Below are 23,439 nucleotides of genomic sequence, written 5' to 3'. Positions count from 1 at the left end.
CTATCTCAGTCACTCTACTCTATCAGCTTGCTTCTTGCCAGCACAGAGGTCTGGGCTACTAATGTATAGCTTTCCCTTTAAAGTGACCCGTTGGAAAGGAAAGGGTTCTTGGGAAGCATCTTAAAAAGGAGTACAGCCAAAGCTTATTTGGCTGTGCTTCCCCTGTGGATCAAAGGAGTGCAGTTTCGTTCTGCACTCCTGTGACCCATTTTCAGCAGACTGAAGCCCATTGTTGGCTGACGTCACCAGAGCTGGTCCAGGAAGATCGTGACCATATGGTCGGGATCATGCCCACATGCCTGAGGTTTGATCGCTCAGTTCATCTTAGAGCCAGCGAGGGACAGATGCAGCACCTAGTAGAGTAAAATTCTGGGGAGAAAAAAAAAAAAAAAAAAAAAACACCCCCCCCCCTCCCTCTTTTAAATACTTACCACTCCTGGACACGGTGGTTCCTCCCACCAATGCCTACAATCCTGGACACGGTGGTTCCTCCCACCAATGCCTACAAGACAGTATCCTGCAAGTGACTCGTTTTGGCAGTAGAAACCCCTGCGCCCCCGTGGGGCGCCTGAAAATATTGGATAGTAGCGGCGCCTAGAGCTTTTTGATGGGAAAAAAATTGCAACATATCCCCCTTTGAGACTACCATGAAAAAAAAATAAATAAAAATAATGAAGTTGCTATTGCAGTGTTTTTTCTAGAAATGCTAGTTCCCTGGTCGGCCCATGCTTTTTAGACACTGGCTCAGAACAAGCATGCATATTAGAAAGTCAACTCCTAACCTGCAATTCTTTCTCCAGTCAAGTATGTCAGAAGTACAGAAGCCAGAGACAGGATAGCCAGGGAACTAGAATTTAGGAGCAGGTCAACTGTGATACTTCCTCAGCACAGGCTACCGTGAAAAATGTGCTCTGCATTGCAACTAGGTATACCTCCAAGTGCTGCAGAAAAAAAAATTGTCACATTCCGCAAATGTCACCCCGTGCTCCACTGATCTTGCGTGGATTACTATAGTGCACTACTGAAACCACGTGAGCTAGACTGTGTCCTGCGTCAGCCATTAATAACCATGAATCTTTCATTCCCCTAGGACATGGGGGAGGAAAAGTGCATGTTCATGCAAGATTTATGTCACCTTCAACGTAAATTCAAGGACATACACTGCAAGATGCCAGGGAAACCAATAAAACCTCTCCAAAGGCCCACAACTAGGCAGATTAACCATGTCATGTCACGTGGAACACAATGGTCACACAGCCTTCCCTTAAAGTCCTGCCAATAATGCCCTCAAAAAAAACTCACTGCACTTAACATGAGCAAACCATAGTAATGCTATAGGAGCGTGGTAAAGCTCTATAAACCCACCACACAACTTTATTTGAAAGGAATAAAAAAAAAAAAAAAAAAAAAAAAAGTTCTCAGCAGACCAAAGGGTGCTGAGAACTTTACATCTAAAGAGAATATAAACTACACCATAAGTGCCGTTTCACACTAATACGACTTGCCAGACGACTTGGTTAGCCTGGCAAGTCACGCACCGTTGCGGTCCATTTAGTACAGGACCCGTTCTAATAGGAGCGACACAAGTCGCTCCGACTTAGAAAAAGGGTCCTGTACTACTTCGAGGCGACCTGGAGCAACTTGCATAGACATTCATTTTATGAAGTCCATGCAAGTCGTGCCGAAGTCACGCTGCACGCGACTTCACATTTAATGTTTCATATTTAACACTTCATATTTAAATATTTACGGAGGACTTTAGCGACTATATTATAATGAGACTCCTGGCATTTACAAAAGGTGTCTACTTTAGGGGAACGTTACCAGGCCTAATGTATTAATTTATTGAAAGATGCACATCATTGCTCATTAAAAACGCAGAGACTTAAAGTGACAAGAAGTACCATAGATCTTGACAGATTGAGAACGATACTAATGAAGACAGATGGGCTTGAACAGTCGTAAATTAATTTTCTGGATCAGGAACTGAAGGTTGGTAGTTTTTGGCATGAGGCACTGTGTACAGAAAGATTCCCCCCTTGCCCATGCCCAACACTCCCTATATGTTAGTTTCCAGTATACCCAACCTTTCACCCAACACTCCCTGAATCCCCTATCCAGTGCCCAACACTACCTGTATGCCCATCCCTTAAACCTACACACGTATGTCCAACAATATACCCAACACTCCCTGTATCCCCCATGCTCCCTGTAACCCCAACCCTAAAACAAAAGCTGTGCGTATGCTCAAGCTACAAATTAATGCTCCCTGCATCGCCAACACTCACCCCAAGTCCAACCCTCGAACCAACTCTCCCTGTATCTCTAAAATCGCTAAATTGCCCACTTTGTATGCCCAACATTCTATACATTTCCTGTATCCCCTATGCTCCCTGTAACCCCAAACTAATGCTCCATATGTGCCCAACCATTGAACCCACATTACCTATATAGCACACCCTCAATACAACTCTTCTGTATCCCAACCCTTCAAATTTACACACCTTGCATTGTCCAACATTCTACCCAATGCTCCCTGCATCCTCAGCCCCGCAACCCAATGCTCCATTGTAAGCCCAACTCTCCACCCAAATGTTGCAGTATCTTCAAAGCAAAACTCCAAAGCCCAACCTTCCACCAAATGCACCCTGTGTCCTCCATGCTTTCCTGTAACCATAATCTTACCTACTGCACATACAATCTGACATAACGGTCTAATTCATACAAAACAACTACCCGTATCTACTCACTCACCTTTTTCTGGTACATCTTAACATCCCCGCATGCAGGGTTTAACCACTTGCTGACCGCCCGCCGCAGTTTTACTGCGGCAGGCTGGCTTGGCTGCGCAAACCGATGTAGTACTAGGTCCCTCGCTCGTGGTGCTGAGAGGGGCGATCGCGCTCCCACCAACCCACTAGGCAGAGGGGATGCCGATGCACGGGGGTCAGCAGCCATGATTGCGGCCAGCCATCCACGATCGCTCGCCGCTGAGAGAGAACGGTCAGCTGTTGTAAACACAGCTGACTGTTCTCTCTGAAATGATCACAGAGTGCCTGTGATCCTTCGATATAGGATCACAGGTCTATGGTCATTTCATAAGCCCCTCCCCTCTCAGTTAGTAAACACTCCCATAGGCTCACATTTGACCCTTTGATCACCCACTAGGTTAACCCCCTTCCGTGCCAATGTCATTATTACAGTAACAGTGCATATTTTTAGCACCGATTACTGTAGTAATATCACAGATCGCCACCATTACTAGTAAAAAAAAAAAAAAAAAAAAAAAAAAAAATAAAGAAATGAAATATCTTTCCCCTAGTTTGTAGACACGATAACTTTTGCGCAAACCAACCAAAATACGCTCATAGCAATTTTTTTTACCAAAAATATGTAGCAGAATACAAATTGGCCTGAAAGGATGAAAAACAGATTTTTAGTGTCGGTTCACACTTGTACGGTTTGCAAGATCGCATGTAATTCGGAGCACACTGCTCCTTCATTACATGTGATCTCATGTGCGGATGCGAGTTCAGCCATAAAAATTGCACAGGTGATCAAATACTGCCATAAGAAAGCTATTTCGGGGGGAAGGCCATCAATTTTTTTTTTTCCCCCTTTTGGTACAGTTTCGCATGACTGCACAATTTTCCGTTAAAGTAACGCAGTGCCGAATCACAAAAAATTGGCCTGGTCATTAAGGGGGCAAATCTTTCCAGACCAGAACTAGTTAAAGCTGAGAAATAGATATCAAAAAGGGAGAATGTACCTGCTACAAAAGCAGTCCTCTCTATTCTGGCCAAGTTCACCAGTAGAACCATTTAGATTTCGGTGGGGCTCCTCTACCTGTGTTCCGACCAGTAGACAAACCAGCTCACAGGGAAAAAAAAAAAAGTCTATTCTTACAGAGTTTTCACAGCTGCTACGCAAGGACTGCTAGAGAGTTCTGACATGAACGAGTGAGCAATAAAGAGCTTACAACTCTCTCTAGACACTAGTTGAGTCAGATGGCATAGCAAGAGACACGGCAAAGGTCACGTTAAACATTTGATATTTATTCGCAACAATCTGTAAAACACAAAGCTAAAAATACAAGTACCAACAGATTCAAGCAATAATTTTTGAAGAATATTAAAAAAAAAAAAAAAAAAAAAAGCGATATCCGATTGGTTTCTACAAGCAACAAATTTCGCTCTTCCTTTATGCTTCCAAAACTCAGACAACTACATTCATTAGGCGCTCTGCGTCACTGCAGTAGCCGAGCAACCAGTTCAGTTTGAAGAATTATGCTGACATTTTAGATGCAGGAGCAGTGTGCCGTGTTCAAAAGCCAGCTGAGACCTGGCACACACATACACGACCAAATGACGTGCTGTCTGAAAGCTTCAGACTGACGCCTCACACCGCTGCACCCGGCAGCACCTGTGCTTAATGGAAAAGAAAAGTCCTAATTTCTGGAAGGATGAGCAGTCACCGCTGAATGCAGACCGGGTGGCACAATTTATACAATTACATGTACAGTGCATACACTATGTACAAATATAAAGATGGACTACAGTCCTAAAAAAAAAAAAAAAAAGACAAATGGCAGATCAGTGCAGGTCCCCCTTCACGCCCATGGATGTGTATGACGTATTCTATGTGTTGCATTGCATTAAGGCATCTCACTATTAAATGAGCTGCCAATGCATCCCATTGGACAAAAGATAGGGCAAGCGCAATTTCTTTTACTACACTACAATGCACAAGTGGTTAACATCTGCTCAATGTGGGGTGCCATTTACAATGAAAGTGCATTATGTTGAAGGTTAATCTACCCTCTATCAATCCATCAGTTCCAATTACCGCTAGGCCTTTAAAATTAAAACAAATACAACACGCAGGGCTTGTTTAATGTCTTTGTTGTAAGAGCAAATTTTCTTCTATTCCCAAAAGGCTCTTCCTGCCCGATACCTTAATTTAATCATTCGTGTTCCTATAGCAGACTGCACTCATCAATAATTCATATTAAAAAGGACAAATATTGTAACTTCTCAACATCGCCGAGATCACATCAACCAATACAAAGAAACCAACAGAACGAATAAACGGAAGCTGAGAAACAGAGTTGGCATCTCACAAAGCTTTGCCTGTAAATCGATATTGTGGCCATGCCAAGGGACACAGTTTTTGTAAAGAGACCATAGAACATGGAGAAAATCAATAAAGAGTCTATTTATAAATTATATCCCATCTCATATACGCACACAAACACAAAAAAAAATATATATATATATATATATATATATATATATATATATATATATATATATATATATATATATATATATATATATATATATACACACACATACACACACACATACACACACATAACATTTTTGACACCTTAGAAACCAATTCTCTGACCATAAAAAACATTTGATGTTCACTGACGGACACAGCCGATATTCTTAACCATTGGGTTATACTCCCCCCTACAGGAGTAGGATACTAGGCAGAAAAAAAAAAAAAAAAAAGTCTGGCTACACCCATGGGCAGCTACCAGGATAATCTGCACTACACTTGCAGCTATCAGGAAGAGAAAGGATCCATGAGTCAGCACCAGGGGATGAGGAGGGGCTCCCACCACCAAAAGCACTGCCCACAGGGCTCCACTGTCATGGCCACCTCTATTTTCACCTCTGGCCGCCGGACTACACAAAAATGGCCGCCGTGTATAGAAACACCTGGCCTCAAGGATAGATCCAGGCAGAACAGAGGGCCCTGGCAGAGGTCCCCACCAGGTACAACCCCCCTCCCCCTGCATAGTCGATCTTCCAGTACCCAGAGGCGCACCCCCCTCCAGCCCCCATCGGCAGCTAGTGCCCAGCCCCCACCCCAGGAGGTGGACCAGACCACCCAAACAGCCCCAGCATATGTGGATGGGGGGTGGGATAGGGGACACTGGAAAGGGGGGGGGGAGGGGCCCAGGTCCACCCCAAAACACTCCAAAGGGAGAGGGGAGAGGGACAGCTACTCCCCCCTACCAGGAACCAAGCAGGCCCCGCTCCAGACTGAATCCCTCTCCATCGAAATGGGGGGCTGTCAGCCAGGAGGAACGCTGCGACTCAGGTCAAGACCTGGTTGTATGCAACCTCGCAAGGCATTTAACTTGCAGGCCAGCCCCCCTTTCAGTGGGGCTATGTTGCAGGCGACCGAGCGCAGAGTTGAGGTCTGCACGCGCTCGCTGGCCAGACTGGGGTGTCCACTGGATCTAGATTATCCAGCCCATCGCCTAGTCCGGCAGTTGACTGTAGATCTCACAGGAAAAATCCAGGAGAAGAAGGATTTTCTATCGTAAAAAAAAAAAAAGCGCTAGGGACAAAGATCCCAGCAGGGAACAAGGTCCGTAATTCTTCTGCTTGTAACAAAACTGACTACCTATAGCAGAGAAGAGTATACCTCCTGGGACTGCCCATGGGCATAGCCAGACTTTTCCTGCCTGGTGTCCTACTCCTGCAGGGGCAGTATAACCCAATTGTGAATATAAGAAGCTGTGTCCATCAATGAACGAAAGTTTCCAACCTGCATGTGGCAAAAAAATTCAGCAAAGTTGTGACTCTCGTAGGCTGTGCCCGAATTTTCTACAGTGGGATGAGAAGACGTTGCAGCTAAAACATTGTCATACAGGAGCCTTTAATTTTAATTTAAAGGGGAACCTCACCCAAAAGGGAAAGTTCTGCTTTCCTGCCTCCTTACCCACCCCTTTACCACCTTTGGACACTTTGGGTGCAGGTACTTTGTTTTGACAGGTTAACACTTCCAGTCCCAACCGGATTGCCTAGGAAATCTGGGCAGAACTTCAGCCCCTCCTCCGCTCTTCTGGGACGTCACAGGTCTCAGAAGGCTGTAGGACCGTTCAAAAAGCACAGCACAGCTTGCACATGTGCAGGGTGAAGCCGCAAGGAGTCTCAGCTGGCTTTACTTCATAAACATGCTGGGTCCTGAAGACCATTGAAGAACTGGCCAGGGTGAAGACCATGCTGGACCCCTGGCAAGGTAAGTGTCTGTTTATTAAAAAAGATCGCAGCTACACTAGAGTGTTTGCCCAAAAATAAGATCGGGTCTTCTATTAATTTTGCCTACAAAAAACACACTAGGGCTTATTTTCAGGGGATGTCTTATCTCTATGTCCCGTCTTCTCTCCCCATCAGCTCAGGAGTCATCATTAGGACATCTTTAATCCCAAAAATAAACCTTGGTTAAAGTCACTGTAAAAATATGTAATCTGTTTTGTAAAAAGATTATACAATGTCCAGTGTGTCTTTTGTAACTTTAGAAAAAGCTTATATAATAGTCTAGTCTAGTGAGTCTCCTTTTGTATCTATTGTGGAAAATACCCAATTTACAGCGCCTCTGGCAGCTCATGTGATCCGCCGGAGCTCTTCTTCCCCACTCCGGACACTGCCGAGGGAAGAGCCGAGATCCTCCAGGAGGGGAGGGACCGCTGACGTCAGCTGGGAGGAAGGGGGGATCTCGTAAGCGCCCAGCGGTGCTGTAAATCAGGTATTAGGACAATAAAGTTACAGAAAGGAGACACACTGGACATTATATAATTTTTACAAAACTGATTATATATTTACAAGGACTTTACCAGGGCTTATTTTCAGGGTAGGGCTTATATTGCAGACCTTGCCAAAAATCATGCTAGGTCTTATTTTCAGGGTAGGGCTTATTTTTGGGGAAACAGGGTATTTATAACTGTGTGAGGTGGGGCTTGAAGATCCTCTAAGCAGGCCAGAGGGGTGCTGACAGCCAATCTTAGGTCTATAGTATAAGCACACATTGTTGAGCCAAAAACCCTGTTCAATCATTACAATGTTGTGCCAACACGGGCAGCACCCTGTTTGCACCGTCCTACTCATTTGGCACATGTAGGCTTCAACTCCTACATTTGGCCACAAGACCTCCTCCAACAGCCAAATCAATGCTTGTATCTTTTACGCCACTAAACTGAAGGGGCCAAATACAGAATCAACCTACTGCATGTGACCTACAGTCGATGCTCGCTATGTGACTGTTCTTGCTCCACATAAAAAGTTAGAGCAAAAGAAGATTGTACAGTCGGACCTGTATGGCAAGAGGCACTGATGAGTGAAAAGTGTCTTGTAATGTTTACTCTCAGCAATCTCCTGCATTCACTTTTTACCCATTGAGGATTTGACAAAAAAATAGGAATCTTATCGGTATAAAGGTCTCTACAAGTCTTTCATGCCCATGGTGTTAAAACCCTAAGACTAAAATCTCTGCATTTAAAGACAACAATCTAACATGTAAAGAAGAAATTCGTATACATACTTTTTTTGAAGCTGGTCCAGTCTCAAGCAGCGGAAGCTCTGCAGAAGACACAGCTGACAATGGCTGTGAAATGAATGGGAAGTGACATTACCCATAGTTACTATAGGGCTTCTGTAGTCAGCTGTATCCTCTCCACCCGCCTACACAGAGAAGCGATGGTTGACAGCACAGGGTGGGAATCGGGTCAGATGGGCTTAAAAAAAAAAAAAAATGTATAACGATTTCTTCTTTACAGGGCTAGATACAGTGCCTTGCGAAAGTATTCGGCCCCCTTGAACTTTGAGCTTTTGCCACATTTCAGGCTTCAAACCTAAAGATATAAAACTAATTTTTTGTTTAGAACCAACAAGTGGGACACAATCATGAAGTGGAATGAAATTTATTGGATATTTCAAACTTTGTTAACAAATAAACAGAAAAATTGGGTGTGCAAAATTCAGCCCCTTAATACTTTGTAGTGCCACCTTTTGCTGCGATTACAGCTGTAAGTCTCTTGGGGTATGTCTCTATCAGTTTTGCGCATCTAGAGACTGAAATTTTTGCCCATTCCTCCTTGCAAAACAGCTCGAGCTCAGTGAGGTTGGATGGAGAGCGAACAGCAGTTTTCAGTTCTTTCCACAGATTCTCGATTGGATTCAGGTCTGGACTTTGACTTGGCCATTCTAACACCTGGATATGTTTGTGAACCATTCCATTGTAGATTTTGCTTTATGTTTTGGATCATTGTCTTGTTGGAAGACAAATCTCCTTCCCAGTCTCAGGTCTTTTGCAGACTCCATCAGGTTTTCTTCCAGAATGGTCCTGTATTTGGCTCCATCCATCTTCCCATCAATTTTAACCATCTTCCCTGTCCCTGCTGAAGAAAAGCAGGCCCAAACCATGATGCTGCCACCACCATGTTTGACAGTGGGGATGGTGTGTTCAGGGTGATGAGCTGTGTTGCTTTTACGCCAAACATAACTTTTTGCATTGTTGCCAAAAAGTTTGATTTTGGTTTCATCTGACCAGAGCACCTTCCACATGTTTGGTGTGTCTCCCAGGTGGCTTGTGGCAAACTTTAAACGACACTTTTTATTGATATCTTTAAGAAATAGCTTTCTTCTTGCCACTCTTCCATAAAGGCCAGATTTGTGCAGTATACGACTGATTGTTGTCCTATGGACAGAGTCTCCCACCTCAGCTGTAGATCTCTGCAGTTCATCCAGAGTGATCATGGGCCTCTTGGCTGCATCTCTGATCAGTCTTCTTGTATGAGATAAAAGTTTAGAGGGACGGCCAGGTCTTCGTAGATTTGCAGTGGTCTGATACTCCTTCCAATTCAATATTATCGCATGCACAGTGCTCCTTGGGATGTTTAAAGCTTGGGAAATCTTTTTGTATCCAAATCCAGCTTTAAACTTCTCCACAACAGTATCTCGGACCTGCCTGGTGTGTTCCTTGTTCTTCATGATGCTCTCTGCGCTTTAAACGGACCTCAGACTATCACAGTGCAGGAGCATTTATACGGAGACTTGATTATACACAGGTGGATTCTATTTATCATCATTAGTCATTTAGGTCAACATAGGATCATTCAGAGATCCTCACTGAACTTCTGGAGAGAGTTTGCTGCACTGAAAGTAAAGGGGCTGAATAATTTTGCACGCCCAATTTTTCAGTTTTTTATTTGTTAACAAAGTTTGAAATATCCAATAAATTTCGTTCCACTTCATGATTGTGTCCCACTTGTTGATTCTTCACAAAAAATTAAAGTTTTATATCTATGTTTGAAGACTGAAATGTGGCAAAAGGTCGAAAAGTTCAAGGGGGCCCGAATACTTTCGCAAGGCACTGTAAGTTAGGGTTAGATTGTGGATGTCTATAGTTGCAGGGATTTTAGGGTTAGGGTGGACTTCTACTTTTAAAAAAAAAAAAACATTATAAAAACCAGGACAGAAAAAAAAACGTATTCCAAAGAATATGAAGTGTCAGCCCACCAAAAATGGTAATTTCTGTATAGTCAGGCAGGCTGAGTCCTTACTAGACTTTCTAAGTCTTAAAGAACATTCTCTTTTTTAAAGTATGCTTTTCTCTTTCTATTGCTTCCTTTGTGTGAAATCCCTGGTGTTCCTGCCAGTCCCTTTGTTTCCTATCAAAAACAGACCACACCAAGCAGGAGAACACAGCGTTGTCAGTTCTCTTGCTATGCTGTGAACTCTGCCTGCTTTCCTCCAATGATCAGATTTTTTCTGACCCCACCCCCCTTGCAGAGCGGTCACTGGGAAGATCAGTGTGCTGCTTTTTCTCCTCACCCAGCTCTTATGCAGCTGAGAACAGAGGGAATGTGATCGCTACAAGGGATTACATTTTTATATACAGTGGGTACAGAAAGTATTCAGACCCCCTTAAATTTTTCACTCTTTGTTCTATTGCAGCCATTTGCTAAAATCATTTAAGTTCATTCTTCTTCCTCATGAATGTACACATAGCACCCCATACTGACAGAAAAACACAGAATTGTTGACATTGTTGCAGATTTATTAAAAGAGAAAAAAACTGAAATATCACATGGTCCTAAGTATTCAGACCCTTTGCTCAGTATTTAGTAGAAGCCCCCTTTTGATCCAATACAGCCAGGAGTCTTTTTGGGAAAGATGCAACAAGTCTTTCACACCTGGATTTGGGGATCCTCTGCCATTCCTCCTTGCAGATCCTCTCCAGTTCTGTCAGGTTGGATGGTAAAAGTTGGTGGACAGCCATTTTTAGGTCTCTCCAGAGATGCTCAATTGGGTTTAAGTCAGGGCTCTGGCTGGGCCATTCAAGAACAGTCACGGAGTTGTTGTGAAGCCACTCCTTCGTTATTTTAGCTGTGTGCTTAGGGTCATTGTCTTGTTGGAAGGTAAACCTTCGGCCCAGTCTGAGGTCCAGAGCACTCTGGAGAAGGTTTTTGTCCAGGATATCCCTGTACTTGGCCGCATTCATCTTTTCCTCGATTGCAACCAGTCGTCCTGTCCCTGCAGCTAAAAAACACCCCCACAGCATGATGCTGCCACCACTATGCTTCACTGTTCGGACTGTATTGGATAGGTGATGAGCAGTGCCTGGTTTTCTCCACACATACCGCTTAGAATTAAGGCCAAAAAGTTCTATTTTGGTCTCATCAGACCAGAGAATCTTATTTCTCACCATCTTGGAGTCCTTCAGGTGTTTTTTTAGCAAACTCCATGCGGGCTTTCATGTGTCTTACACTGAGGAGAGGCTTCCGTCGGGCCACTCTGCCATAAAGCCCCGACTGGTGGAGGGCTGCAGTGATGGTTGACTTTCTACAACTTTCTCCCATCTCCTGACTGCATCTCAGCCACAGTGATCTTTGGGTTCTTTACCTCTCACCAAGGCTCTTCTCCCCCGATAGCTCAGTTTGGCCGGACGGCCAGCTCTAGGAAGGGTTCTGGTCGTCCCAAACGTCTTCCATTTGAGGATTATGGAGGCCACTGTGCTCTTAGGAACCTTAAGTGCAGCAGAAATCTTTTTGTGACCTTGGCCAGATCTGTGCCTTGCCACAATTCTGTCTGAGCTCTTCAGGCAGTTCCTTTGACCTCATGATTCTCATTTGCTCTGACATGCATTGTGATCTGAAAGGTCTTATATAGACAGGTGTGTGGCTTTCCTAATCAAGTCCAATCAGTATAATCAAACACAGCTGGACTCAAATGAAGGTGTAGAACCATCTCAAGGATGATCAGAAGAAATGGAAAGCACCTGAGTTAAATATATGAGTGTCACAGCAAAGGGTCTGAATATTTAGGACCATGTGATATTTCAGTTTTTCTTTTTTAATAAATCTGCAACAATGTCAACAATTCTGTGTTTTTCTGTCAGTATGGGGTGCTATGTGTACATTCATGAGGAAGAAGAATGAACCTAAATGATTTTAGCAAATAGCTGCAATATAACAAAGTGAAAAATTTAAGGGGGTCTGAATACTTTCCGTACCCACTGTGTACATATACACACACACACACACACACACACACACACACACACGTTTTGCCCTTCAATGCTGTTTTAAACTGAATCGGTAGTTTTACATGGCAAGGGTTTACAATATCCAACTGTTCCTGTCCACCTGTGTTCCAGCTCCTCCTATATTCTTTACAACATCAAAAGATCCAAAATAGTACCAATGGAATCCTCAAAGAACGATAAGTAACGCTCCAACATATAAGATATTAGATTTAGGTGGACTCACCCACCCAAAGTGTGGAAAATTCTAGAACCCGAAGACATTTCACAGTAAAGCCCCGTACACACGTACTGATCGTCGGCCAAACGATCGGCCGTCTTTTGTCCGAGGGCTGTCGTGTCTGTTGAAAACTGCAAAAGACTGCACACGAATTTTGTCGGCCAACAATAGCCGACTGCAGAAGTGATGTCATGTGATGGTTAACTTTCCCTGTGTTTTTCCTTTTCCGAGCATGCCCAGTCTTGCTAATCTGCTGTCTGTCGGCCGAATTCTGTACTGACTGGCAAACAATCGGCCGTTCTGGTGTTGGCCAACAAAAATTATAATGCTTGCATGACAGATTCTTTTCGGCCGAAAGTGCGCTGTCGGCTGTCGGAAGCATCATACTAACAAGCCTACAATCGGCATAGGAACCCCATAGGAACCCATAAATTAACTTTCAGGTCCAACAGAAACCCCTGCTAAAAATCAATTCTGAGGGAATAAAGTGCCAATTTGCTGGCCACCGGGAAGAATGCCTCCTCACAGTAATGGTCAGAACACCACTCTTAAGCCTCGTACACACGCGTCGAAAATCGGCAGGGAATTTTCGTCCGATGACCAATGTGCCGATTGTCGGCTTGTTAGTATGATGCTTCCGACAACCGACTGACTTTTCGGCCGAAAAAAATCTGGTGTGCAGGCTATAAAATTTTTGTCCGCCGTCAAAAACATGGCCGATTTTCGTGCAGACAGTACAGATTTCGACAGGGAAAAATCTAATGAGCAAGTCTGGGCATGCTTAGAGAAGAAAGAACACAAAGAAAGCAAACCAACACGACATAACTTCTGAAGTAGAATGTCGGGCGAGAAAATTCATGTGCAGTCTAGGCACATTCCAACCAACAAAACACCACTCTGGACAAAAGTCGGACGATCGGTCGGTCGATAATCGTTGCGTGTGTACTAGGCTTTAGACCGCTAGAAAGATCAATGGTGTAATGCCCCTAGCGTTCCCAAGTGAGGTTGGCCCCAGAACTATGCAGGAACTATCAAGATGGGAGGTCCATCAGCCACAACTCAAGAAAACCCCAGCAACTTCTGGAGAAACCCTAGGGCTCCATGGAACCCAGGTTGAGAAGTGAAAAATGGTGGACAGTCCAAACTACACATCTTTTTCACTAAAACTAAAAAAAGGGTTCAAAGACTGAAGCAGAAAAAAAGTACCAAAATCCACAAGTTTTTTCACCATGGAAACCAACCATGGGATTTCCAGCTATCTGTGCTCCATCTGTGAAGATTCATTATGTCACATTCTTAGAGCCATTAACAGTAATCTAAAAGAAACCCCTAACAAATAAGGAAAAAAAACAAAAAAAAAAAAAAAAACCACACAAACAAAATCAATGTCCCCACAGTTCTGAGCAGTTTTACCGGCAAGCAGCCCAAGAATAGGAGCTGAATGTTGTAATAGCTACACATTTAGGATTGGATAGTCACCAGATTATTCATTTTAGCAAAGATCTTCCCATAATATGTTGTGCATCTAAAGAATAACAAAGGATTTTCTTTACATTTTAAAAAGAATGCTCCAGTTAGGGAGATTTTCCCTCTCCATTTGTCCTGTTTACCATCCTCCTTTGAAGTGAAAGGAAAAGAAAATGCCAAATTTTGGGTTGACACTAGGCTGCAACTAACGATTATTTTCATAATCGAATAGTTGGCCGCTTATTTTGATTAATCGACTAATCGGATAATAACCTTACAAAAAAAAAAAAAAAAAAAACAATGTGTATGGCCAGGATAAGGCTCAGTTCACACCTATGCAGTTTTCTTTTTGTGTCTTCTGCTGCGATTTGAGTTTTGCATGTTCTTATGCTTTTTTTAGGCCAATTTGTTGTTGGGCAGATTAAAACACACAACATACATGTCCTACTTCTCTGCGCAATACCATTACACAGAGCAGTCCTGATTCTCCTCTTCGGGGGTCCCCCTGACGCTTCTGGCTCCCCCTGCCTTCAGAGTGCCCCAATAGCAAGCTGCAAAGTATATTTAGCCCCTTAAGCAAAAAAAAAAAACCTCTGCCTTTAGAGCCACTCACTTCCTGCCCTGGACTACATGTCCCATGAGGCATTGCTCCTCACACTCGCATTTTCTAGACACTTACTGACATCTATGGATGGTGTACTGAGCTGTATGTGTGCTCCCATGTGTCTTCTATGTAAACAAATAATGCATTCTGTATGCAGGTCAACTAATCGATTATGAAAATAGTTGATTACAATTTTCATAATCGAATCGTTGTTTCATCCCTAGTTGACACTAAACAGTGATAGGGGAGAAATCAGTGGCCTTAGTTCTGATACCATGAGATTCCCACACTTTAGAGGGATGTCTGTTCACTTCCTGTTTTGGCTCCAAGACCGGAAGTGAAGAAAAATCTCCCCAAGGTGACACACACACACACACACGTTTTAACCCACCCTTACTCTATTTTAGCATGTACATACAAAACCCTCCCTTGTGTAGATATCCAAAAGCCCTAAACTGCTGCTGGGTGCCGCCATCTTGGATGGGATGTCAGCAGCAGTGTTCATTTTGACGTCAAATTTCAATTACATTTTAGACATAGTATTGTCTAGTATTTTAGTCATCTGAATTTTTTTTTGTTTTATTTTAGTCAACTAAAGTGGTGTTAAAATCTTAGCAACGAAATTAACACTGGTCGGCAGCCATAGCAAATCCGGAACGGTCACTCAAGTGATGCTAGTACTCTCCTCAACTGGCAGCTACATGAAAGGTTATGTAAAGCAGCTGGACCAATATAGACAGTAGGTTAGCCACTCCTAAAAGAGGAGAGGACTAGGATATGCAAGGAGGGAAGGAGCTATGCTAGAGAACAAACTCATCCTGAAGTATTCTATTTGCTAGGAAGTTCAGAGGCGCATCAATGCAAGGTCGAGGTAAAAAAAAAAAAAAATAGCAAGCATTGGAAATTGTTGATTTTTCCGTGCTTTTACCCGATTTATAACTTGGTGATAAGGTCTCTTTAAAACAGAGTGCCAGGGAAACCGCCATATACACAGGTACAATGTAAAGGGGTGCATTACCTGCCAAAAGGATTTCTATTTCTGTAAAGCCAGTCCTGGGAACGCAAAGCCCGGCTGGTGATCTGACTTCTTTACTGCAATTAGAACATTGCACAATGAGCATCAGCAGTTAAAACCCTTGGCTATATTTTCCTCCCATCAGCAGGGTGCTTGTCAGAACTAAAGTATTTAGGAGATTGCCACCAAGTGCTATCCCATTACTGGCCCCTACCCCCTAATGGTTTTAGAGTACATGGGCTAGTACAAAGACAAACTCCAATATATAGATTAATAATAATAAAATTAAAATATTAATACAATTAAAATAATACAATTAAAATAATAATAATTTTTTTGATCATTCCACCACCTCTCCTGCATGCCTCTACATTTACATTTGTTCCATGTGAAGAGGGCAAGATTAAATGTGAAGTCATTTTCTCCCCAGCTGCAATGTTATACATTCATACAGAATAGAGTGAATCAGGAAAACACCACATATGGTCAGTGGATGGACCAGACAATTCTAATAAGAATTATAATCATCAGTTTCTTTTAGTGGCCATAATGCAGTATTTTATCAAACTATTTTGTATGAATAAAAAGCATTCCACTTGGGAGGACATACCCAACATTCCATTTTTTTTTCCTTGGCACAGAAGGATGTACTTGCAGATTCACAGATGATCCCGGCAATTTTTTATTACATACATACATAACACTTGCATTGGTAGAGGAGCAGTGATGTACAATTACTGTGCTGCTAAGGAGGAAGCAGAGTATGCTTATTTAATAAACACGCTTCCTCCCATGTACAATATACACTAGATTACCAAAAGTATTGGGACGCCTGCCTTTACACACATGAACTTTAAATGGCATCCCAGTCTTAGTCCATAGGGTTCAATATTGAGTTGGCCAACTCTTTGCAGCTATACCAGCTTCAACTCTTCTGGGAAGGCTGTCCACAAGGTTTAGGAGTGTATGGGAATGTTTGACCATTCTTCCAGAAGTGCATTTGTAAGGTCAGCCGCTGATGTGGACAAGAAGGCCTGGCTCGTGTTACCACTCAAACTCATCCCCAAGGTGTTCTATCGAGTTGAGGTCCGGATTGTGCAGGCCAGGCAAGTTCCTCCACCCCAAACTGGCTCATCAGTGCCTGACCTCACAAATGTGCTTCTGGAAGAATGGTCAAACATTCCCATAGACACTCCTAAACCTCATGAACATCCCTTCCCAGAAGAGTTGAAGCGGTTATAGCTGCAAAGGGTGGGCCAACTCAATATTGAACCCTACGGACTAAGACTGGTATGCCATTAAAATTCAGTATGTGTAAAGACAGGTGCCCCAAAATTTTGGGTAATATAGTGTACATATTATACAGGAGGATAGTCCTAGGTATTCATTAAATACGTATGCTCAACTTCCCTCTTAGAAGAAGGCTTCTTGCACATACTGTTCAAGCAGCTAATTTCAGACTTTTTGTACGTATTTGCGCACAAAGGTGCGAAACCATTCTTACAGTCTTGTTCTGCACAATATGTAAATGGATATTTGCACACACGAGGCTTAACTTACTGACAGAAGTAGCAGATTTTTCTATTTTTTTTTTTTTATTTTTTTTTTTAACTGAACGCATGGTGCTTGTTTACACGCCTGTTAGCATAGGCACTACAGCCGCACCATTAATTGTTTAAAAAAAAAAAAAGAAAACCTGCGATCGATTCAACACGATCTCAAGCCAGCATTTCTACGATTCATACAGTGCAAAGCCATTCGCTTACTCAGAGCAGTCAAAAAAAAAAAAAAAAGTCCACGATTCTCATTTTATGCAGAATCTTGCAGCTCTAATAGCACAAAATTATTAAAAAAAAGAAAAAAGCTGTACTGAGCTTTTTCAAGCTGCAGTGTGGAAAGGGCCAATAAAGAAAATAAATAAAAAAGAAAGTTGCCAAATCCCTCCATCTTTCTTTCAATACAGGTAAAAAATTAAAAATATTTATATTAGATTATACTGTACAGCATGGGTGTCCAACCTTTTGGCTTCTCTGGGCCACATTGTGTGTAGAGAAATTTTCTCGGGATAGTTAAAGAGGTTGTACACCGAGAAAAAAAATTTTTCTCTTCTTTACATCCTGAAAGAGAAACCCATAATGAGCTAGTATGCATCGCATAGTAGCTCATTATGAAATACTTACCTTAGAACGAGCCCCCGCCGTGCCGTCCGCTTACCTGTATGACGGGCGACATGTATAGTCGCCCGTCTTCCGGGATCGCGGCATCCGGCCATCTGATTGGCCGGAGCCGCGGCGACGTCACTCCCGCGCGCGGGAGCCGACGGTCACGGCACGATCTGCCGTTCCTTCAGAGCGCATGCGCCAGTGACGTCACTGGCTGCATTAAAGGTAAATATCTCCTAAACGGTGCATGTTTAGGAGATATTTACAGTACCTATAGGTAAGCCTTAATATAGGCTTACCTATAGGTACAACTTCCTGAGGAGGGTTTACTTCCTCTTTAAAGGTATATAAGTAATTTAACACAACTAGTGGATGATCCCCTCCAAAGCTGCCTCCGTGGCCGTGCCCCCGACTTGACTTCCTTCCTCCCCAGCAAAAAAAAAAAAAGGCCGGGGGGCAGTGGGCCGCATTGCCTGCGGTTCCGGGCCACATGCGGCCCCCGGGCCGCAGGTTGGACATGCCTGCTGTATAGGTTTTTAATCTCCCTCATCCTTTTTTCTTCGATAAAAACAGGTTTGACTTCAGCGTCATCTCTAGGTGACCGAACCCTTTAAGCACAGTGACCATAGCTGTGAGGACGGACAGAACCACATCGGCCCCCGACCAATGCTACAGAGAGTCGTCCTGCCAATGGAAACGTCATGAATATACATTACTGGGGGAACAGAAGCCAGCAGCAGCATTAACTCCCAAAGTGATAATGAGAAAGCTCACAGTTCCAATTAGATGGCTTTAAAGTCACTTTAAGTAATTTGCAAGATTTCAGGTTATATTTACACCTAGGAACAGATGCCTTATTAAGGTTTATAAATACATCACAGAACAAAGAAAGCCATCTATGTAATCGTTCAGCTATTGGAAGGGAAGACAGAAGCCTACAAAGGAGAGTGCTGAAAAACACAAGTAGGAGATAATAGGGTATCAGAGTGATCTCCTCATTGTTACTGATCTTCATTGCAGATTTGGAACCTACGAGAGCCGAGTACAGCATACAGAGAAATTGCAGCTTCTTTTCAGAGTATTTCAAGAGCGTATCTGTACAGACACAAACTTCACTAAAAACGTATAACCAAACATTTTATAGAGAAACTGGCCGCATAAGGTGCAGAGTCCCAACTGAACCCAAAATTTTGTCTGAAGTCACATTTAGGGTCTCTTCTATGACACTATCTTAAAGAGGAAGCAAACTCCTCAAATTATTTTTCTTCCCTGCAAAGTAAATGCATAATGTGCTAGAATGCATCACATACTAGCACATTATGTGACACTTACCGCCAAAGCCCATGCTGTTAGCCGCATCCATGTTTACCCGTCTTCTTCCGGGTCTGCGGTCTCCAGCAGTATTACTGGCCGGAGCCGCGCGACGTCGCTCCCGCACATGCGCACGGCAGCCGCCAGTCACGGCACTGGGCTCTGAAGAAACGGCACGGGCGGCCATTTCTTCAGTGCGCATGCACCGATGACGTCATCGGCTGCATGTACTGCAAATATCTCCTAAACGGTGCAAGTTCGGCTTCAAATTCCAACTCCCGTTTTTTTTTTTTTTTTTAACACCAGGTAACACCCATCGTTAAGGCAACTTTCCCCTACCTTTGACCGTTCTCTTACAGCAGTCAAATTGCATCAACATAGCTGTACGGGGCTCCACCCACATTTAGTGACAGATCTGCGAATGAATAAACTACAAATCCAATCTACCATCACAGCAGACAGATTTGTAGTTGTCAATGGAACATCAGTGTAGCGATTACCACACTCCTAGGCCAACACGTTCTAACTGATAAATACCTTTTCTCATCAGCGGTAAATAGTCTTGTGATTTCCATTAATTACTGGTGAAGCTTGTAGGAGTTTTCATACTGCACTGAGCTGTCCTATGAGTCTGCAGGGCTCCAGACCCTCTGTCTGGACAGTGTTGATTGGCCCTGTGCTGATCACATGCAAAAAAAAAACCCCTCTAGCAATACACACCAAACTATGTGCAGCCTGACTCCAAATGCTCCATCTTATCCAGACATGTTTTTGAGTCAGTGGAAGAAAAGGAGGATCTGTGCATACAGGATCAAACAGCCTTTTATTTACACAGTGCAGAGGATTAACCCCTTAGGTTCCACAAGGAGTATAACCAGGGCTTTTTTCCCCCTCAGAATAGGTACAGGAACTCGCTCTGCAAAGTCAGCTCTTCACCTCCAACCCCATCGTTTTAGTAAGTGGCGCCAAATCTGCCTAGGCCCAAAAGGCACAGAGTACCAACACTTGGGAGAAAAAAAACCACAGGGCTCAGGAAAGTGTACTGTGATGAGGTGTATCACACAGAAAAAAAAAAAATAATAGCACAACGGACAGTACCTTGCATATTTCCCCGAAAGTAAATGTCTATTGCTCACCTCTGTGCCCCCCATTCAAACCTCATCTCTGCGACCCTTGTACACAGCTCACCTATTTGGTCATCGTGTATCGGTCGATATTTTCATACATTTAAAAAAAAAGAAAATCCCTTTTCTTTGACAGGTACTCTTGTGGAGAGATCTGGGGGTCTAAGACCCCAAACCCCTCCTCTGCACTTAAAAGTATTTAAAAGTTTTGAATGCTGTCATTTTTTTAATCTGGCGCCAGCACCCGGAAGTGATGTCATGATATCACTTCCGGGTTTTTGCATGGAGACCCGATCAGAGACGAATGCGGCTTTGATCGGATCTTCGGCGACCATGCAAGCTGGTTGCAACAGGTCTCCCGGTGGGACGGGGGACCCGGGCGAGCCGCAGAAGGGGGGACGTAATGACAGCAGAGAGGCTTCTCAGCCGCATCAGTTGTCATTACAAGACAGCCGACCGTCGGCTATGGACACCGGTACCAGGGTGAAGCCTCTAGCTGCAGGCATCACTTCGGTACAAGCACTTTCCAAAAGATCGGTAATATCGGCCACCTTGGCAGATCTGCCCTTAATATATCTGGTCGATCCCTAATTCAGCTCACCACTTTAACCCCCCTTCCCCGGTCCTCAGCTCACCACTTCTCCCCCTGTCCATAATTTACCACTTCTCTCTCTCTCTCTCTCTCTCTCTCTCCCCCCCCCCCCCCCATCCGCAGTACACCTCTTCTCCCCCCCCCCCCACAAATCACCTTTGTACCCCCTATCAACGCAACTCTGCACCCCCTCATCCCCAGCTTACACCTCAAGTCCACAACAGCTTGTCTACCCCCTTCCACATTTCACTTCTGCACCTCCATCTACAGATTACCCCAATCCACAGCTCTCATCTCTAACTCTTAAGTATTGAAGCATAGAAGCATATGAACTTTTAACTTCTTGCCGCCCGCGCTATAGCCGAAAGACGGCTACAGCGCGGGCTCTAATTTCCAGGAGGCCGTCTTTAAACGGCCTCCCAGTGACAGGCTCCCCGTGCGCGCATCGGGGAAAATCTGTGTCGGCCGTGTCACAGCCAATCACAGATCGTGGTAAATGGCCAATCACAGCGGCCATTTACCACGTGATCGGACCATGCAATGAGAGATGATCTCATATGTAAACATATGAGATCATCTCTCATCGCCAGCTCTCCTTCCTCACACAGAGCCTGCGTGTGAGGAAGAGCAGAGCCGATCAGCGGTTAGGGGACACAGAAATATGTAATCAGGGCACTGATCACCAGTGCCCTGATTACAAAAGAGGTAAATAAAATAAAAGTGCCCACCATCAGTGTCCACAGTGCCCACAATCAGTGCCCATAGTGCTGCCAGTCAGTACCCATCAGTGCCTGCTCATCTAGGCACTGACTGGCAGCACTATGGGCACTGAGTGTGGGCACTGATGGTGCTGCCCATCAGTGCCACCCGCCGGTGCCACCCATCAGTGCAGCATATTAGTACCTCATCAGTGCAGCCTATCAGTGCACATCAGTGAAGGAGAAAAAATTTTTTTCAAAATTTACTCGCAGAAAATAAGAAACTTTTCAAAATTTTCTGTCTTTTTTTGTAAGAAATAAAAAACCCAGAGATGATTAAATACCACAAAAAGAAAGCTCCATTTGTGTGAAAAAAATGATAAAAATTTCATATAGGTGCAGTGTAGCATGACCACGCAATTGTCATTCAAAGCGTGAGAGCGCTGAAAGCTGAAAATTGGCCTGGATAGGAAGGGAGTGAAAGTGCCCTGTAGGCAAGTGGTTAATGGCATCCCAGTCTTCGTCCGTAGGGTTTAATATTGAGTTGGCCCACCCTTTGCAGGTATAACAGCTTCAACTCTTCTGGGAAGGATAAGAGTGTCTATGGGAAATGTTTGACCATTCTTTCAGAAGCACCTTTGTGACGTCAGGCACCGATGTGGCCGAGAAGGCCTGGCACGCAGTCTCCGCTCTAATTCATCCCAAAGGTGTTCTATCGGGTTAAGGTCAGGAATCTGCAGGCCAGTCCAATTCCTCCACCCCAAACTCGCTCATCCATGTCTTTATAGACCTTGCTTTCTAAACTGGTCCAATGCATTTGGTGGAGGGAGATTTTGGCGTGGGGTTGGGCTTCGTCCCTTAGTTCCAGTGAAAGGCGTCAGCATACTAAGACATTTAGAACAATTTCATGCCCCCAACTTTGTGGGAACAGTTTGGGGAAAACCCCTTCCTATTTCAACATGACTGCGAACCAGTGCACAAAGCAAGGTCCATAAAGACATGGATAAGCAAGTTTGGGGTGAAGGAACTTGACTTGCCTGCACTCAGTCCTGACCGCAACCTGATAGATATCTTCCTGCCCAGAACACCACTGATATGGACTCCTCTCCTGCCCTACCAGTAATGGCGGAAAGTTTCTTACTGGTTGCACTGGCTGCATAGGAGGACATCAGTTGACTGCAATCCCTGGAGGCTACAGACAAACACCAGAATCTCTCCCAGCTGCCAAAAGACCCCTCTTAGCAGTTAATGGAAACTAAGGAACAAGCAGAATGAATCTAAAAATGGGGCACTGGAAACAAATCAAGCATTGGGCTCTGCAGTTGACGTAACTATTACAATCCTAAATTCTTTGATGTGGTGGGAGTCTACGTCTTTTACAGAAGATGTGGTTGTTATTCTGAAGCTGCACCGGGGCTGTGGCATGTTGCCAGTTTAGATGCAAATATCACCAAGTGGCGATCAGAATAAAAAAAAAGGTTCTCTTCCTGCTGCTTTATAATAAATCGTCCCTTACCAGTGCATGATAAATCAGGGAAAAACACTTTTTTCAGCTCTTGTATAAGTGTTAAAGCGGAGCTCCAGCCCCCCCACAAAAAAATTAAGTCAGCAGCTACAAACACTTTAGCTTCTGACTTAATATTAGGATACTTACCGGTCCTGAAATCCAGAGATCTCGGCATCCCAGCTGATGTTTCCATTGGCTCTTGGTTGCTGCCGCCATTTGCAGTTGGGGAAAACGGCAGTGAAGCCTTGCAGGCGCATGCATGAAGCGTGCTGCACTTTGTTATTGACCCAGCAGCGGGGGAAGGGGGCCGAACTTTCGGGTGATCTCGCTGTTCTCCCCCTTCCCCCGAAAGGTGCCAACATAGGGGGGAGGAGGCAGATAAGCAGAGCTTCCCCTT

At 44.0% G+C, this 23,439-nt stretch overlaps 1 protein-coding gene across 2 annotated transcripts in view; it reads right to left on the bottom strand.

Moving 5' to 3' along the window:
* Nucleotides 1-23,439, bottom strand: part of NDRG3 (NDRG family member 3) — a 108,833-nt gene that overhangs the window by 58,609 nt on the left and 26,785 nt on the right. The window lies entirely within an intron of this gene.

The sequence above is a fragment of the Pelophylax lessonae genome, assembly GCF_965119305.1.
Source record: "Pelophylax lessonae genome assembly, chromosome: 11".
Lineage (NCBI taxonomy): Eukaryota > Metazoa > Chordata > Amphibia > Anura > Ranidae > Pelophylax > Pelophylax lessonae.
The sequence above is the reverse complement of the archived record's forward strand: the minus strand, read 5'-3'. Positions and strand labels throughout refer to the sequence as shown.